Genomic DNA, 18,160 nt, shown 5'->3' on the forward strand with positions numbered 1-18,160 from the left:
GGGCCTGTGGCCAGCTGTGGCCTCCACCTGGGGCCCTCCTCTGTCTTGTGTCACCCCTGCTGCCCACCCAGGCACTGCCCCTTCGCTGACCTTACGCATCCTCACTTCTGAGACCCCGGCCCAGCTGTGGCCTGCTCTGAACCCCTGACACCAGGCTCTGCTTCTCCGGCCCAACCTCCTGGCCCTCACTGCCCATCGTGGGGGCTCCCGGGGAAGGCAGCTCCACCTCGGGGTCCCGTGCATGGGGAGTGGGTTCTGATCCCCCGTGGCTGAGTGAGGGCCGTGGGGTGGTGGGCCTGGGGATAGAGTGAGGTGTGCCTGGCGAGGGGCCCCGGCCCATGGGGCTTGTCTTCCTGGAGCCTTCCAACCTGCCCGGGCATCTCCATCCCCAGGGGCAGCCTCCCTGGGCCAGGCTAGAATGCTCGCAACTCGCCCTGCGTCCACAGCCCTGCCGCCGGCCCCTGGGTCCAGCCACCTCCCTGGCCACCTGGATGGCGCGTCAGAGTCCTCCCTGCTTCTCCACACCCCACAGCCGACGAGGGGACAGCCCTCCGTAGGGCCTTGCAGCCCCAGCTGCGTCTTCTGCTCGGGGAGCCGCTCCCATGCCTCCCCTTCGTCCCCAAATGTCTCCCCCAACTTCGGCCACGCGCCCAGTGGGGGCTTTAGGGACACTGCCCCCCAGGTTGACCAAAGGTCTCCCCTGGGCTCAGCTGGCTCTCCCAGACCTGCCTCCAGGACCCAGGGCAGCCCCATGCGGTGGGTCCCACTGGCTGTCAGCCATTTCTAGGCCCAGGGGACACCCGCCTGTGGCCCACAGTTCAGCTCCCACACCCCCGAGAGCCCCGGCCCCCTTGGGCTCTGGGCCCGGATGCCAGTCTGAGCACATCAAAACCACCCAGCTTTGGTTCTATGAAGGCGTCTCCCGGGCCAAGTCAGGGGATGGGCTGAGGCTGTGGCTGAAGCGGGCAGGCTGGGGCTCCAGGGGCTCCGGAGGGTAGAGGTCATGGCAGGACAGGGCCACCTGGGACCCTAAGGAGGTCACCCAAGGGACGGTGCCCACACTTCCCCCATAGCCCCTGGGGTCTGAGACGGGTTTCTTGGCTACGCCGTAGCCAGCAGCCAGGCCCTGGGGTGGACGCAGGGCTGACCATTGCTGGAGGGAACAGCTGTGCACGTCAGCGCACCCTCGGAGAGAGAGCGACCGTGAGCATGCAGGTCTAGGGGACGCTGGTGCGCGAGGGGCTCACCCCCTGAGGTCCTTGGACGGGCCCATGAGCCTCAGCGTCCGCGGGGGTGCAGGGGTGCTCCAGAGGGAGCTGACCTCTGGGACTTGATTGGGGGCTCTGGCCTCCAGCAGGGCAGCCCAGCGGGGCCTGAGTCCCAGGCTGTGCCCATGCTGAGGGCGGTCAGCACTCCCTGCGAGATGACCGCCTCTACGGGAGCAGGTCCAGCCAGGGACCTAGGGCCTCTTTCCCTGTCCTCCTCCTGCCGCCTCCATGCAGCCTGCCCACCCGGAGGACACGGTCACAGAGGCTGAGGTCGAGGCTGGAGTCCAGCCACCCTGCGCCAGCCAGGCCCAGACAACCCCCCATGGACAAGATAGACAAGTGGACCCTGGACAGAGGTCCCAGGCCCACACCGCTGCCCTCACCCTCCACCAGGCCAGCCGGGTGACGCTGATGCCGCCTGACTCCTGGCCTCCTCTGCCTGTGAATGGGTCGTGTTTGTGTCTGGGACAGGCACCGGTGGGAGCAGTGCCTGGGACGAGGTGGCCAGTGCTGGGTCAGCATCACTGGCTGCCCCGGGGCAGGCAGGGGGCCCCTCCCACCCCTTCCCCACCCCCACTGGGCCACGGGCCCAGGCCCAGCCCGGGAGGCAACACGCCACCCACCCCAGCCTGTCAGCTGTGCTTCTCCATCCAGCCACAGACGCCTCCACCAGGAAGCTCTCCAGGACGAAGATGGCCTCAGTGTCCCAGCTTTGTCCGGCGGCCTCCAAGGCCCTCATCCGACGTCAGCCCTGAATCTGAGCAGGCACAGTGTGTGGCGGGGTCCTGACTGAGAGACTCCATTCCACTGGGCAGCTGGAGAGGCCAGCAACGAGGGCTCAGCCAGCCGGAGCCCCTCCCGCCCCTGCTCCCAAATGTGCTCCCGTCTCTCTCCGACACCCACAGCTAAGCCAGCAGCACCCTGGGCTCTGCCTTCAAGACGTTCCAGGATCTAACAAACACCTCTCACTCTCGAGCGCCTCCTGACCCAAGACGCCTTCCCCTCCCTCTGGGACCATGCACTCACCTCCTCACTGGCCCCAGAGCCCTCCCCTCCCCACAGAGCCTCAGGGCTCCTGCCTTACCCCAGTAAAAGTCATTACAGTAACCCCCGGGCCGCCGCCTCCCTCCCTGTGCCGGCCGGGCCCCAGCCTCGGGGCCCTTGCAGTTTCCCTGCACACCAGGGTCAGGCGACTAGCGGTCAGGGACCCGGCCTAGGGCCCTTTGCTCAGTGTCTGCTCTCCCGCCCTCAGCTGGGAAGGTGAAGTCTGCGCGGCTGGCCGGCCCAGTGGGCGCAGCAGCCATGGGCACTAGGATTTGGTCTTCATTATTCTCCCCTGGGCCTGTGTCCCCCGCTCGCGGGTGTCCGCCCCTCTCAGAGGGCTCGCGGCCAGGCCGGGGGGCGCGAACGCTCGGGGTCCCCCCCACCCCGCAGGCTCTGCTCTGGCCGCGTGCCCCGCCCCCTGGCCCCCGGCCTGGACCACTCCCCCACAAACACACACTAGACTTTCCTCAAACACAACTTCATTTCCATTTGTGCCATTGATTGTCTGCGCGGACAAAGGCCCCTTTCAGGGACGTCAGAGGTTCAGCAAATAAATAAATGAATGAAGTCTCAGCGGAGGAAGAGGTGGTGAGAAGGGGCTGGGGGGCAAGCCAGCATCCTCCGTCAGCCGGCCCCGCCCTTGGAGGGAGCCCAGGCTGGGGACAGAGAAGATGGTCAGCAGTGCCGGGGGACATGCCCGCCCAGCCGGGGGCCTTGGGCTGCGTTTGGGAGGGCTGGGGGTACAAGAGCGAGGAATCGGGGGTGTCTCGCACAGAGGGCTCCACAAAGGCTAGGGGCTGGCTTGGTCTGGAGATTGGGGTGTCCTGTGGGGAGGACAGGATTGGAGGCCCCAGGCCCGGGTGATGAGAGTGGCAGGCCCGCATGTGGTCCCCTGTGCATCCCCGCAAGCCGGGTGCTACCCTTGACTGTGTACCTTCCTGGGGTCCCAGCTTGGACCCGGAGACAACCCTTAGTGCAGAGGAGAGACTCGGCTGGCAGATCTGAGCTTCGTGATTCGGGGGCCCTCACATGCTGCCTTTCCAGGGTGGGAGACCAGAGAGGCATCCCTAATCCTGGGACTGCCCTCCTCCCCCCACCCCCACCCCCACCGTAAATCTGGAGCTCAGGGGACACGTGACTGTGCACCAGGATGCTGGGCAGAAGGCGACTTGTGCACATAAAGCTGCAACTGAGAGGGTGGCCCTGAGCCCTCTGCCCTCCTGCCCGGACCCCTGAAGCCCCTGCAGCGGGGCCCAGGAAGGGCGAGCGCTGTGTTTCACAGAGGGGCCTGGCTCAGCCAGTATGGGAGAAAGCAGCCTGTGCGGGAGGCCCCCCGAGGCCAATAGATGCCACAGTCAGGTCCCAGCACTGGCAGGGACGCTGTAGGGGGTCCTGCTGTCCCGCACCCCAGGACAGACAGAATTGGAGCTGGGCGGCAGGCAGAGAGGGCTAGAGGGGTCCAAGAGGGCTGCCTGGAGGAGAGGGTAAGGAAAAGGGCTACAGGAGAGAAGGGGCTGGCTGGCTCAGTGGGCTGCTGCTCCAGTCCAGGCCGGGTCCAGGCCCCAGGGCAGCGCTGACTCCTGGCCATTCTGGGGACAACAATGGCCGGCATTTAAATTCCAATCGAGTCGGCCTGAGTGGCCGCGGGCGTGAGAACGGGAGCCCCTACCCCCCGTCTGAGCCCCGCCCGCCGCATTCCTGCCTCCCCGGAGATGGCCGTGGCCGGGCGTCGCCAGGGGGCCGGACCGCAGCACTCAATGGCCAGGGACAAGGGGCCATTGAGCGGTGACGGGCGGGATTGAGCCGTCAGCACCCCTCCACTCGGCACCCCCCTCCTCTGTCCCAGCCCCCTCCCAGCGCTACCAACGTCAGCTGCTGGGATGGACCCTGCTCACGCCCTCCTGGGCCCAGAGCGGGAGTGGGCTGGGACCCACTGACCACAGGCCTTGGTCCTCTCACCCCCTCCCCGCCACAGTCAGAGAGCCTGCATCTTAATCGGATCATGTCACGCCCCTTCCTAGAGCCTCAGGGCTGCCCTGTGCCCCAGGGAGCAAAGGCCCACTCCTCCTGCATCCACAGGCCAGCTGCCCGCCCGCCCCCAGCCTCCGCCCCTTCGCTGCCTGGAAGCACCCAGTAGGCCTCCCCTGCCCGCCCGGCCTGTCACCTGCTCTCGTCCTGCCCTGCCATCTCCCCTGTGTGTACCGGCTCGTTTCATGTCTGCCACCCCACACTGCCAGCCCCACAGGTGCTCTGCGCCCAGCACCTGTCCCCAGCCCGGCACGCGGGGTGTCCACACGTATCTGAGGAATCCAGTTTTCAGTGCAAACGGGCTGCCGGCCACGTCCCCAGGACCCCAGACGGGGCACAGTGCCCTCGTGCAGCCCTGCGGAGGGGAGGGCGAAGAGAGCACGCCGGCGGCCCCGTCCTGGCCCCCCTTGGGCGCTGAGGGCTGAGGCCCATCCCGTCAGGCAGCCCAAGGCCGCCATCCCCTCCTTGGATGTGCCGTCCGCCCACGGAGGCTCAGAGGCCAGGTGCTGGCCGAGCGGTGCCCATCAGCGTCCGCCTCCAGCCAGACAGGGTCACCAGACGGGGCCCTGGTCCTCACGGTGCTCGGCGGCTGGCCACGGCCTTGCCTCCCTCCTGGCCGTGCCAGGGGCCTTGTCTCGGGCCACGGCGGGAGGATGTCAGGCAGGATGCCAGGGAACCTGAGCCCGGGAGGGGTGGTCCCAGGGGGCGTGGGTGACCAGGAGACACAAAGCGCTGGCTGCCGGGCCCCCGCCCGGAGAGGACTTGGGAGCCGGAGAGAGGCTGGCGCGGTGCCCACGGGCAGCACGGTGCGGACGCCTCCTTCCGCCCTGCTTGGGAAGATGAGCTCACCCGCCTGTCTCCTTGGTGTGAGGGAGCTGCCGGGGGTCCAGAGAGAGTGGAGGTACCCTTGGCCAGGATGGGCGGCCTGCCAGGTCTGGCGTGTATCCCACGTGGGCACAAGGAACCCCTCCCCCAGACAGGTGTCAGGGAACCCCAGGCAAGTAAGGTGTGATGGTTCAGGGGGCAGGGTCTGGGCTTCGTGGGTGCCTCTGGGGAGATACAGAGGGGAGGTTTCCAGGCAGGCATCCCCTCAGGCCCTGGCCACACTGACCACACGGACCACCACCCCTGGGGCTCCTCAGAGTGGCCTGACCACGTCATCCTCATCCTCCAGGCCTGACCCAGGGCCGAAGGGCCGAAGACAGGATAAGGAACCCTGCTGCTGAGGACCGCTGCCTGGGCCACCACTGGCCGCCTGCACAATGCAGCCCACACCCCAAAAAAGCCCTTCCAGCCTCCAGCCTCTGCCCTTGCCCTGAGACTACCCGTCAGCCCCTCCTCAGCTCTGGACGCCCCCACGGCTGCCATCCCGCTGGAAAGAAGCCAACTCCCCGGCTTCCTGGGCCCGCCACCGCCCTGCCCCTCCCCTGCCCCGCCACACCCCTTGGCCCCAGGCCCCCGGCCCTGCGTCGGTCCCCCGGCCTGGAGCTCTGCTCCCTCATCTGTGGGCATCAGCAGTCAGCACCGTGTGTCGCCCTTCCTTCCGGGCTGCGGCCAGAGCCCCACACTGCCCTGAGCACTTCAGGGCTCGTCCTGCAATCTGCCACCCACGTGACTGTCCAGCCCTGCAGGGCGGGCCTCGGTCTAGTCGCTTGTGTGAGCCCCCGGGGCCGTAAGCAGTGCTGGGCACACAGGAGGTGCTCAGGGGGTAGTTACAGAGTGAATGAACGTCTCCTAATTCCCAAGTTTGGAGCTGAGGCCGAGGCAGGAAGTGTCAGGGAGTGGAACAGAGCGGGCAGCTCTCAGTGCCGCCTGTGAGTCCAGGCCTGACCCATCGCTGCCCCCTTGTCCGGGGGACACCGAGGCCTGCAGCAGTCACCTCTGCCCTCACCCTGCACAGGCAGCCCGGCTGTCCTCACGGGCCTCACAGGCCCAGGGACCCCTCACCAGCTCTGTGGTTGCTGTTGTTTTTAAATAAATTTATTTATTAATTTTTAAAATATTTATTTATCGTTGGCTGCGTTGGGTCTTCGTTGCTGCACGCGGGCTTTTCTCTAGGTGCGGCGAGCGGGAGCTACTCTTCATTGCGGTGCGCGGGCTTCTCACTGCAGTGGCTTCTCTTGCTGTGGAGCACAGGCTCCAGGTGCGCGGGCTTCAGTAGTTGTGGCTCGTGGGCTCTAGAGCACAGGCTCAGTAGTTGTGGCGCACGTGCTTAGTTGCTCCACGGCATGTGGGATATTCCCGGACCAGGGCTCGAACCCATGTCCCCTGCATTGGCAGACGGATTCCTTTTTTTTCATTTTATTATTTTGTTTTTAATTTTTACTGGAGTGTAGTTGCTTTACGATGTTGTGTTAGTTTCTGCTGTACAGCAAAGTGAATCAGCTCTACGTATCCATACATCCCCCCTTTTTTGGATTTTCTTCCCATTTAGGTCACCAAAGAGCACTGAGTAGAGCTCCCTGAGCTGAACAGTAGGTTCTCCAACGGTTCATTTTAGTTGTTAGGTTTGAGCAGGTGGACTCAACCACCGCGCCACCAGGGAAACCCCACCAGCTTTGTTTTTGCCGGGAAGCCCTGGACCAGCTGGGCCAGCAGAGTGGGGTGTGAGCGAGCCCCCAGGAGCCGCTGCCCAGGGGCCCCTGCAGGCCTCCGTCTCGCACACCTCATCGGGCAGGCAGCCGCAGGGGTGGCAGCCAGGCCTCGGCAGTCTGTCGAGGTCGAGGTCGAGGATGGGCTGCAGGCGCTCCTCTGGCGCTGCCCGCCCTGAGGGTCCCCAGCCTGCTGGGCCTTGTCCTGGGAGCCCACGCGGCCCGAGGCCCATCGCTGCTCGGCGCCTCAGGGTTGAGCCAGGCTCCTTACTGCCGGCCTCTCACCCCTCGTCCCTTCCAGCCCTCGGGCCCGCTCCACACCTCCCCCACCTCAAGCCCTGTGTCCAGGCTTGGGGGGCGGGGTTAGGGGGCTCCCTGGAGGTGAGCCGTCCTCAGGGGCACTTGCCCCGGGCTGAGATGGGACAGCAGTGGCCTCTTTCGTTGAGCAGGTGGCCCTGGAAGAGCCCTGAGCGGGTGAGGTGGGCGCTGGGGAGGTGGAGGGACAGAGTGGGCAGGGCCCAAGGTGGGGCGAAGAGGCACAGATGTCCGTGTCAGGCAGTGATGAGAAGACACGGTAGCCAGCAGGGCTGGACGCATCCAGGGGGCCCCGCCCCACCCACCCCCTCACGCCCAGGCCTGGGCCAGCTCCCTGAGCCCCAGACAGCCCTGCTCAGCGACCTTCAGCTCCCCCTTGCCTGGGGTGGGGTCCAGGCCCCAGCTGGTCGCGACCTCACAGTGGCTCTGCCCCTCTGTTCTCGGGTCACTGAGGTGTCTTCCCGGTCCCCTCCAGGGCACACCTGCAGGGCGGGGCCCTGGTCTCAGTCCTGGGAGGGGAAACGTGGCCACGGATGCCTAGGGACCCTTCATCTTGCCAGCCGGACTCTCCCATACTGCTTTCTTGGGCATGGAAATCCACAGCAGCATCTTCTTTCTCTCTTTGTCCTGGCTGCTGGGGAGCTCAGGATAAAGGCAATGGCTCAGGTGCAAAAACTCTCCCTCCATAGGTTCAGGAGTATTTCTCTTTTTTTGGCCTAAATAAATCCAGTGTGGGGACTTCCCTGGTGGTCCAGTGGTTAAGAATCCGCCTGCCAATGCAGGGGACACAGGTTTGATCCCTGGTCCAGGAAGATCCCACATGCGGCAGGGCAACTAAGCCCGTGCACCACAACTACTGAAGCCCGTGCACTCTGGGGACTGAGTGCCGCAACTACTGAGCCCACGTGCCACAACTACTGAAGCCCACACACCTCGAGGCTGTGCTCCGAAACAAGAGAAGTCACTGCAATGAGAATCCGAGCACCGCAACAAAGAGTAGCCCCCGCTCGCTGCACCTAGAGAAAGCCCGCGTGCAACAGCAAAGACCCAGAGCAGCCAAAAAAAAAAAAAAAAATCCAGTGTGAAAAAGGTGTGTTTTCTCAGCAGCTTTTTTTTTTTTTTTCCTGGCCGCACTGCATGGCATGTAGGATCTTAATTCCCCGACCAGGGATCGAACCTGCACCCTCTGCATTGGAAGCGCGGAGTCTTAACGCACTGGACCACCAGGGAGGTCCCTCTCAGCAGCTTAAGGCTCAAACCTGCACAGCAGACGTGCCTGGTGCCTACTCCCCCAGATGCACTTTCCTTCTGGCTCAGCCCCAAGGTCCAGATAAGGACCCAAGCTCCCCCAGCCCAGCAGGGCCACCGCGCGGTCCGGCCCTCATCCGAGCTGGGCTGGGGGCAGGGCGGCTCTGAGCCAGCCCGTGTTCTTCAAGCCCGGCCAGCCCCCAAGCCCCAGATCCTGTCCCGTCCCCACACAAGTACACAGGTCACCTGCCTGCACAGGTAAGGATCTAGGGACTTACCTGAGCCCTGAGCTGCCCCCTAGGAAGTGGCGTTCCGTGCAGCGGTGAGCTCCCTGCTTCTGAAGGCTTCGAGTCGAGGCCACCAGCGTCCGAGACATCAGCAGAGCCGCAATGACGAGTGCTGGGCTCGGTGAAGTGTGGCCCTGAGGGCGGTGGCCCTGACTCCTGGCATCCCACAGGACTAGCTGAGGTCCGCCCTGCCTGGGCGCTCCCGGAGGGCAGGGCCCTGGGTTTGAGGGGGCTGGCTGGGGGCTTGGTGGGCCCGGGGCCTGACAGGCGTCCCAGGGAAGATGGCCATGCTCAGGCCACCGTCAATGGGCCGTTGTGCTCCACTAATCCTGCCCACCTGGCAGGACAGATGTGCCCTTGCCGGCCCGCTCCAGCTCCAGCTGGCAGCCGCACACGGCCAGGGGCTGGTGCGCATCCTGGGGGCTCTGGGAGCCCCGCCCAAGCAGGGAGTGAGCCCTGCACTCTGCCACCCCTGCACCCGGCCAGCTGTCCTCAAGGCCACGCTCCCAGCCATGGCAGGAGGGCAGGCGGTGGCTGACTATAGCCTCACAGCTGCTCCTGGCCTGAGCAGCCCTTGCCCTTTTCTGGGTCTGCAGGTCCTGACTCTCTGGGGCCAGAGCTCTCCTGTCCCAGCTTGAAATCCCCTCCAGCGGCCCCAGAGCACCTCCACAAATGCTGGGTTGGGCAGGGGCTCGGGAGACTTGGCCAACCCCCGGCCCCCCAGCACCTCGGGCTCCCAACCTTGGATAAGGGGGTCCCAGTAGTCTGGGACTGAGGATAGAGCCCTGGGGGGCAGCACTAAAGACCTGGGGGTGGGGGCAGGGTGGGGTGGGTGAAGGAGGGACTGGCTGAGATCCCCGGAGCAGAACAGACCCTCTTCCAGGGCTGGTCTTGGTAGCCGAACCCACATTTGGCCACAGGTTTCCAGTCCGTGGGTGGGGTCAGCCATGTGGAGAAGGCCAGGGGCCAAGACCGCAGCTGTGGCAGCGTGACTGGTAATGTCTGCCAGGGAACAGGCTGGCACATGGGGTGGCACGCATGCCACATAACTGCCCCCCCAGATCTAACCCTCTAGGGTCACAAATACACGCCCCTGAGACCTCAAAGGCTCTGTCCCAAGGGCCCCTGCCCAGATTCTCCCTGGCCGGGGTCTCTGAGTCAGTCCACCTCATTCTGGGGGAGCCAGCTCTGGGCTGAGGGGCCTCCAGGGGACTCCGGCAGAGGACAGCGTGCAGGGTCTGACCCCATGGGAGCGATCTCTCCAGGGCCGAACTGCAGGGGGTGCAGGAAAGGTCTGAGGCCAGCCCCTCCCCTGCGTGTCCGGTCACCTCGACCTACGCATCGCCCCTTTACTGTCCCCGTTTCATAAACACACTTGAGGCCACTCACCAAGTTCCAGCAGAGCACCTCCGGGACGGGAAGGGTGGGGCTGTGGGTGACCAGAGGCGCGACGTGGGAGAGCGGCAGGTGGTCACAGGCCTGGCTCCCTGCTCCTGAGGGCCATCTCGGGGCTGCGGAGGACTGAGCGGAGAGGCCCCAGGGAGGGGGCTGACCCCGTCGAGTCTCCACCTGCCCAACCAGCCAGATTTCTGGCACTACCAGTTCTGTGAGCTCAAAGTAGCCTGGAATCCTTTAAGCAATTTACGAGGAGAACGGTGCCTGGGCCCTGTGCGTGTGTGTGAGCGCACGTGTCTGTGTGTGTGTGGGGGGGGGGGAACACATCTTAGGGGAAGGAGCGCCGCTCTGAGCCCCCAGGTCCTGCAGCGCCGGGCGGCCAGGGGCCTCCCGGGAGTGGTGAGGGCGCTGCAGGGTCGCAGGGAGCCTGGGCAGGGTCAGCCTGCGAGCCGAGCTGGACGGTGGCCCTGCCGCCCGCCTGGGGTCCCTGGAGGGGCTGCCTTAGCTTGCGGGCTGGGCCGGGCGAGGGCAGGGATGGGGGCAGCAGGGCAGGGTTAGTTGAGGCCATACCAACTCTCGGTTTTGAAGATTTGCTTCTTTGCCTACCTTCAGCGGGACGGGTGAGGCGAGAGTGCATGGAACGGGAGGCCGGGCCAAGCACGCGGGGCTGCAGCCACCCCAGCGGGGTTTGCAGACAGCCCCCTTCCCTGGCCAGCCGTGGTGAAGTCTGTCCCCCAGCCCCATGTGGCTGTGAGGACAGAAAGTGTGGGGCCCCAAGTCAGGGAGCAGTGGCGGCACCCGGCAGGGCAGCGGCTGCAGCTCCTCTCCTGCGATCTGGGGCCCAGGACTCCTCACCCAGGTGGGGCTGGCCTCAGGGGCGGGCGCCTGGACCTCGGCCCTGACCAGCCTGTGATGCTACACCTGCAGCCCTGGCCCCGGGGGAGAACCCTTGAGCAGCAAGGCGAGCCCCAAGGCCAAACCCCTGGGGACTTCGCCGAGGGCAAGCATTATCAGAGGGGACTTGGCCAGCGCAGGGCAGGGCAGGGAGTCTGGGAGGAGCAGGAAATCATGGCCACAGGCGCGCAGAGGAGCGGCCCTTCTGGATCTGCTGTGTGCCCCAGGGTGGGTCGCTGCCCTCTCTGAACCTAGGAGATTCCCGCTACCTGAGATCATTCATCTCCTTAGCCCCAGAGATCCCAGGGGCCGGGGGGTGGGGGGGAGGTCTTGCCTGAACTGACCGGGTTGGCCACCCTTTGTGGGCTAGTCTGGAGTCTAGCCCATGGGAGCGATCTCTCCAGGGCTGAACTGCAGGGGGTGCAGGACGGGTCTGAGGCCAGCCCCTCCCCTGCGTGTCCAGTCACCTATGGATCGCACCTGTGGCTGAACTGAGCTAGCCTGGAGTCTGCAGTGGCCAAAGGCTGCCCTTGGCCAGGTCAGGGGCCTGTGGGCATGGGGACGCCCAGAGCCCTGAGCAGCGGCTGTCAGCTAAAGCGGAAGACCCAGTCCATGCCCCCAGGGCACACGCACGCGTGAGTGCACACATACGTGTAGACACACGTGCGCCAGGCTCGGCCCGGGGCCAGGCTGTGCTGGGATCTGAAGTCCCTGCCCTCGCTGGGCGCGTGCTCGGGCAGGTGTGGGGAGCCTGCCCAGCCTTGCTCTGATCCAGTTTCCCAGGCTTGGCCTGGCCCCCGGTGCCTGGGCAGGCGGGCGGGCGGCACCGGCAGAGGAGCTAGCTGGGCTGGTCGGCAACATAGAGGCCGGGGCCCACGGCAGCTTGACGGGGGTACCCACTGGCTCGACGGGTTGAGGGCTCAGACCCAGGCTGCTCCCGGGGAAACAGTGCGTGCGCGTGTGCACGCGCACACACACACACACACACACACACACACACACGCTCGCATGCAGATGTGTGCGAGCGTCCGTGTGCATGTGTGAAGAGCCCTGAAGGCTCCAGGCCACAGGGGGAGGACCTGTGTGGTAGGGGATGCTTCTGCCTCACTCAGGCCGCCTCCAGGCCCACCTGTGTCCTACCCTTGCGTCTCGACCTCCGGCTGTGGTCACCCACTGTGCTGCCCACCCGGTCTTCTACCTGGGGATGAACCGAACCGTGGTCCAAAGATCAAGCCCCGTGGCCCTCCACTACTGAGGTTGCAGGGTACTTCCTCGCCACCCGCTCCTGGAGACCGGGACCCTACAGGGTCGTGGATTTGGGGCTAAGCCAGAGAGCCCCAGGGCCTTGGAAGGCCTCCAAAGATGTCCCGGAGGAGGGCAGGGTGGGGGGGGAGGGGGGCGGGGTGGGCAGGGAGGCGGCAGGGCCACTGCGGGAGCACAGAGGCCTGGGGGGGGAGGGGAGGGTGGGGAACGGTGGCTGGGAAGGGAGCCCTGGCCCGATAAGCCCCTTGGATCCGCACTGAGGCAGCACAGACCCTTGTCCTGAGATAACCTTGGCCTGGGGACCCTGGGGCTCCAGCTTCTGGAGGGCTCCCCACCCCCACCCACTCTAGCCCTGGGCTGACCCTGGCCCAGAAGGTGACTGGTCCTCAGAGCAGGGACCCTGGAGGCTGGGGCGGGGTTGGCCTGAGCCAAGAGGCCGCAGGGACCCCCCGTGGGGTGGGCCTGGCAGCGGGAGGGGCGCCTGGGCTGCTCACCTGCCCACGAGGCCACCCCCACCCTGACCTCCCGGGATCCAGCCCTCTCTGGCCCCACCTCTCGCTCAGCTCCCTCCCACTTTCACCCTGAGCCTGCTGGGTGGCCCTGTGTGACCTGGGTTACAGACCAGGGTGGGCACAGGTATGGACCCGGCGACCGCGGCCTCAGTTCCTGCAGGGCAGGCCAGACGGACACCAAAGCTGTCAGCGGCCTTGGGCGCTGGGGCCGGCACGCAGGGGAGGGGGGTTTTGGGAGGCCCCTCAAAGACGTCTCTACTGGGGGGCCGCAGACCCTGCCCCGCCCGGGGCCTCCGAGAGCCTGGGGGAGTGGACCAGCATGGGCAGAGGTGGCCCCCAGGCCCAGGGCAGACACGGGGCTCCCTGGGCACCAGGGCCGCCTGTCGGCCCCTAGGAGGGCGGGCCCACCAGGCAGAGGAGCACACGGAGGCCGGGGCCTGGGTGGTGACGAGGGGTCAGGGCACCTGGTCTCCCTGCCCTGGAAGGCCTCCCTCTGAGGGGACCTCCCTCGGCACCACTCTGCCCCAGGCCCCGAGCACACCCCCGGCAGCCGGTGCTGGGACAGACCCCTCGTGAGGTGCTCCAGGACGCTGTACCTCGTCCCCATCTGCAGGACAGGGCAATGCTGACGGCTTAAATCCACATGCCGCCCCAGTGCCCACGTGCACAGGGGTTCCAGGCGTCAGGGTTTGGGGAAGCTCAGGGCCTGGGGTCCCAGAGAAGCGCCGATTTCCCGGGAGGTCAGGACGGGAGCAGCCTTCCTGCAGGAGTGCGGTCTCGGGCCATCACGATGCCCATGCTACCCGAGACCCCACGCGAACTACAGTGTCTCTCCTTAAAGCCCCCGCGGGGGAGAGCCCTGGGCTCGGGGAGAGGTCCCCAGGGAGCAGCCACCCCCATCTCTCCTTGCAGGGGGTGCAGGTGGGAGATGGGGTACCATGGGGGTCTGGGATCAGGATTGGCAGAGCCCTCCCCTCCCCCAGAGCCAAGCCCCCACTCTGGGATGCCCAGGGACCCCCCGGGCCCGTATCCCCCCACGCCCTGCCCCCTCGGAGCACCTTCCCAGCACCCCTCCCTCCTCCCTGCCACCCTCGGAGCGGGCATTAGTGCCCCTGGGCAGATGGGAGACCCAGGCCCTGGGTGAGCGGCCACTTGCCCAACACCGTAGAGCTGGGCTGCAGGGCTGCTGGGCCTGATCCAGGACTCTGCCCCAGACACCAGGCTTTGACCTTTCACCCCCAGCCCACCCCCAGGCCAAGAGCTGCTACAGCCTCCAGCCCGACTGCCCAGCGTCAGTGGTGTCCGCTGGGCCTCGGGGCAGCCTAGAGTGTCCACCAGGCCGCGTTCTCCTGAGCAGAGGGCCCGGCCAGTGGCGGTGGAGGGATCGTGGCTCGCGGTGGGCCTGGCTGAGGGGTGCACACGGAGAGTGGGACCCCTGACGGTGGCTGCCCGGCAAGCCAGTGGTCCCTGCCCAGTGTCAGCGAGTTCGCTCTGCAAACAGCCCCTCCTCCACGCAGCTCTGCGCAGCCTGTGGGCCGGCCTCCCTATGACTGCGGGGCACCCGCCTGAGGCTGGAGGGTCTAGCCCACTCTCCGGGTGCCCTACACACTGCAGAGAACACCCACCTTTCCCAAGCTCAGCAGAAAGCTCCCCGGGACAGGGCAGCTGCACCCACCTGGGCACAGTGTCCCTGGGCGGGCCGTGTGCCTGCGTCCCCACCTGTCGAACAGGGCTGATGACGGGGCTGGTGTGAGGATCCGGCCCCTGCGGGTTCTTTGTCGGGAGCCGCCATCACCTGAAAATTCAGTCTTTCTGTTCCCAGATCCACAGGGTGTGGGTCGCCCCAACCTGAGCCTTGGGGGGGTGCCCTGGCCCCCGCCTGGGCTGGATGGTGTCTCCAGCCTCCAGCCAGTCAGCGCTGAGGCCCCCACCATCCACTGGGCCCAGCTGGCCACTCTGACCTCGCAGGCGCTGGCTGGAAGCACGGCGGAGGTTTGTCCAGGGGTGACCGGTGCAGGGGCTAGCAGGGGCAAAGCGCAGGGGCTCGAGGCCCCGGGGCGGGCATCTGAGGCTCAGGGCAGAGCTCGCTGGGGTTCCTGGAGCAGGTGACGCCCGCCTGGAAGGGTCAGCAGGACCCAGAGGAAGCGGCATCCCAAGAAGGGTAAAAGGCTGCTCAGGGGCAGGGAGGAGGGCGTGACGCGGGGTTGGCCTGGTGGCCTAGGCCTGGATTCCTGATTCAGCCGGAGCCTGTGGAGTCAGCCTTGTTTATTCTTGGCAGGAAGGTTGGTGCGGAGGGGCGGGGATGGGGGGGCGGGTAAAGCCTTTTCAAAAAATAATAATCATAAAAACGCTCATTTAGCAGGCCCCCAAGATGTGCTGAACTCCAAAAGGGTCCTGGAAAAAGTGCTGAGAAGGTTTAAGTGTAAATGGACCCAAAACACCATAATTAAATTTCCCTTAAATTTACCAGAGTTTGGGGTCAAAGAAAAAATAAAACTTAGGGAAAATACACTTGAGGTTTCAGGCAAATGCCAAGTGCTTAGGAAAATAGATTTCTGAGCTGCTCAGCGGCTACCGGCCTGGCCCCCGCCAGCCCCGGGAGTGTAGAGGCCTTAACCCCTCCCTGGCCAGCGGTGGCCGCCTCTCCACTGCCCTCATTCCCAGGCCCACCCCCTTGGGGGCCTCCCCCACACCCTGGCTGGCCCTCCCCACCCAGACTCTCCCCCCACCAGCACCTCCTGCCCTTCTGCACTGGGGAGCAGCCCTCTGTGCCAGGCTCCAGGCCGGGAGGTGGGCCCCCTGCTCCCAGCCTGGGGTGGTGCGCAGGAGAAGCCTGACCTTTCATCCCCATCTCCCCCACACCACCACTCTCCTGTGTCTACAGACAGCACTGGTCTCCTTTTTTTGCTCATCTGGGAGTAACCACCTTTTCCAAACCTAAAGTCAGGATTTGAGGTCTAGCAATCTGAGTGAACCAAGGGGCAAAAAGGCCAGAATGTTTGGACTGGGGCTGTCAGAGCACATCTGAGAAGACAGGCTCCCGACAGCACATGATTCATGGTCTTGCCCTTTTTGCTCAGCCTGCCGGGAAGCTCAGAGCTAAAATTAAGGATCTTGTACAGCAGTTAGTGTTGGCCAACGGACCTTGGAATATTTTCTTTTCTCCATGTTCTTTAAATTTTCTGTTATAATGAGCAGATCAATTGTGCTTTTTCTTTTAATCCTCCTCAGATTTTCTGAGAATGAATCTAAAAAGCAGAAATTACCCACAATCCACAACAGCCATGGTGTCTCTCAAATCTGCTCATTCTTCTTTGGGGGGTGGGGGCCGCCAGCTCAGCCCAGTTCAGCCGGGGGTCCTCTTCCTCCGTCCCTTGGTGACCTGTCCTGGTCCCTGGGGCCCAACCCTGGGACCCTGACAGTAGTGGGGAGCTCCAGGAAGACCAAGCAGCCCCCCACTGGGGGTCCCAAGAGCCTCCTGGAGAAGTGGACTTGGCACAGGAGACCTGAAGCCCCCTTGGGGCCTGCGTCTCCCCCATCCCTGCACTGAGCCTTGTGGCAGGGCCGAGAGAAGCTCCCACCAGCAGCCCCTCCCTGGGCCAGGCACTCCATCCTGAGTCCCTGAGGGGGGCTCAGCAGGAAGCTCTGGCCAGGGCTCCCCCTGCCCCGGTTCCCAGGCCTGGCTCCGGTCTCGATGGGCACCTATCGGGCACCGTGGCAGCAGCGGCCTGCCAGGAGTGCTGAGAATGGCAGGCGGGGTGGAGACTCCAGTCCACACCAGGAACATCCCCATTGCTGAGCGCACCACCGCCGTGATCCCAGCGTCAGCCCAGGCCTGGAAGGGGAGGTAAGGAGGGGCAGATGCAGGGCTGGCTGCTGACAGCCTGCTGTGATCCCAGCGCCCAGGGCACACAGCAGCCCGCTCACCACCACAAGCCCCAACAAGCCGGGCCGCCCAGCTCTGACTCACCGACCAGGCTGGGCTGGGCTGGGCTGCCCGTCAGACCCCCACTCTTGCCTCGCCCTCAGCCTCACCTCCGCTCCCTACGCTGCGGTCCTTGGGAGATGGGGTGGGGACTTCGCGGGGGAGTGGGGGGCGTGTCAACACCACACCTCGGGCTCCAGTGGGCCCGAGGAGTGCCTACCGCACCGGGGTGCCAGGAGGACTGAGCCAGGCCGTTCCAGAAGGGTCTTGGGGGAAGTGCTCTGTCAAGAGGGCCATGATGAAATAGTGGCTACTAACGGCTCCTCTAGAGGCGGCTTCGCCCAGCTCTGGGGAACCGGGCGCAGGTGCACTGAACGACGGCTCGCCCCGCGTCTGGGGAAGGCCCCGCGGAACAACTGGCTCCAGCTGAACGGGCTGGCTTGGAAACAATAATTGTGAACAATAAAATTATTTTGTCAAGAATAACAAAACTGCCTTCAAGCAATTCCCTCCCCTGGTGGCGAGGGTGGGACAAAACGGGCAGCGACTCCTCCGGGGTTCGCAAGAGGCAGTGCTCAGACCCTCTGGAAGCAATCGGGCAGAGTCTGCAGCCTAGAGCCGTGCAAATGCTCCTGAACTTTGACCTAAATGCCACCAGACAGTGCCACTGGAAACAGGCCGTAGCGAAGGGACCACTTCAAACTGTGGGCCGCACCAAAGAAACCAGCCACTGTGGGGTGTATGAAGGGCAGGATGGGGGCCTCCAAAAGGGAGATCCATGTCCTGACCCCCGGAACCTGGGAATGTGACCTCATTTGGAAAAAGAATCCTTTGCGGTCATTATGTTAAGCTCTTGAGATCAGGAGATCAGCTTGGATTACCTGGGTGGCCCTACATCCGACGACAAGTGTCATTATAAAACAGAAGAGAAGCCATGTGACTATGGGGGCAGAGATCGGGGCGACGCAGCCACAAGCCAAGGGATCCAGGAACCACAAGAGGCGGGAAGAGGCGGGAAGGATCCTCCCCTAGAGCCTGGGGCGGGGCCGGGGGGTGGGGAGCAGGTGGGAGGAATGGCCCCACCCTGATTTCAGACTGCTGGCCTCAGAACGGGGAAAGACTAAATTTCAGGCAACTGGTTTGTGGAAATTTGCGACAGCAGCCCTAGGAAAGGAATCCAGGGTGTCTAGTACCCAGGGGTCAACCGAGGCCTGTCACTGGAGGAACAGGGGGGCTCACACCCACCCTTCAGGAACAGCGGAAGTGCCCATCTCCCTCTCGTGCTGCCCATTGGCCAGACCCACACAGAAGCTGATGATGCCCCTGGCCAGTCTGGGGGACATGGGTTTGACCAGAGCAGGCAACGAGGGCAGCATACAGCAGAGGCGCT

This window comes from Tursiops truncatus, chromosome 5 (genome assembly GCF_011762595.2).
Source record: "Tursiops truncatus isolate mTurTru1 chromosome 5, mTurTru1.mat.Y, whole genome shotgun sequence".
NCBI classification, from domain to species: domain Eukaryota; kingdom Metazoa; phylum Chordata; class Mammalia; order Artiodactyla; family Delphinidae; genus Tursiops; species Tursiops truncatus.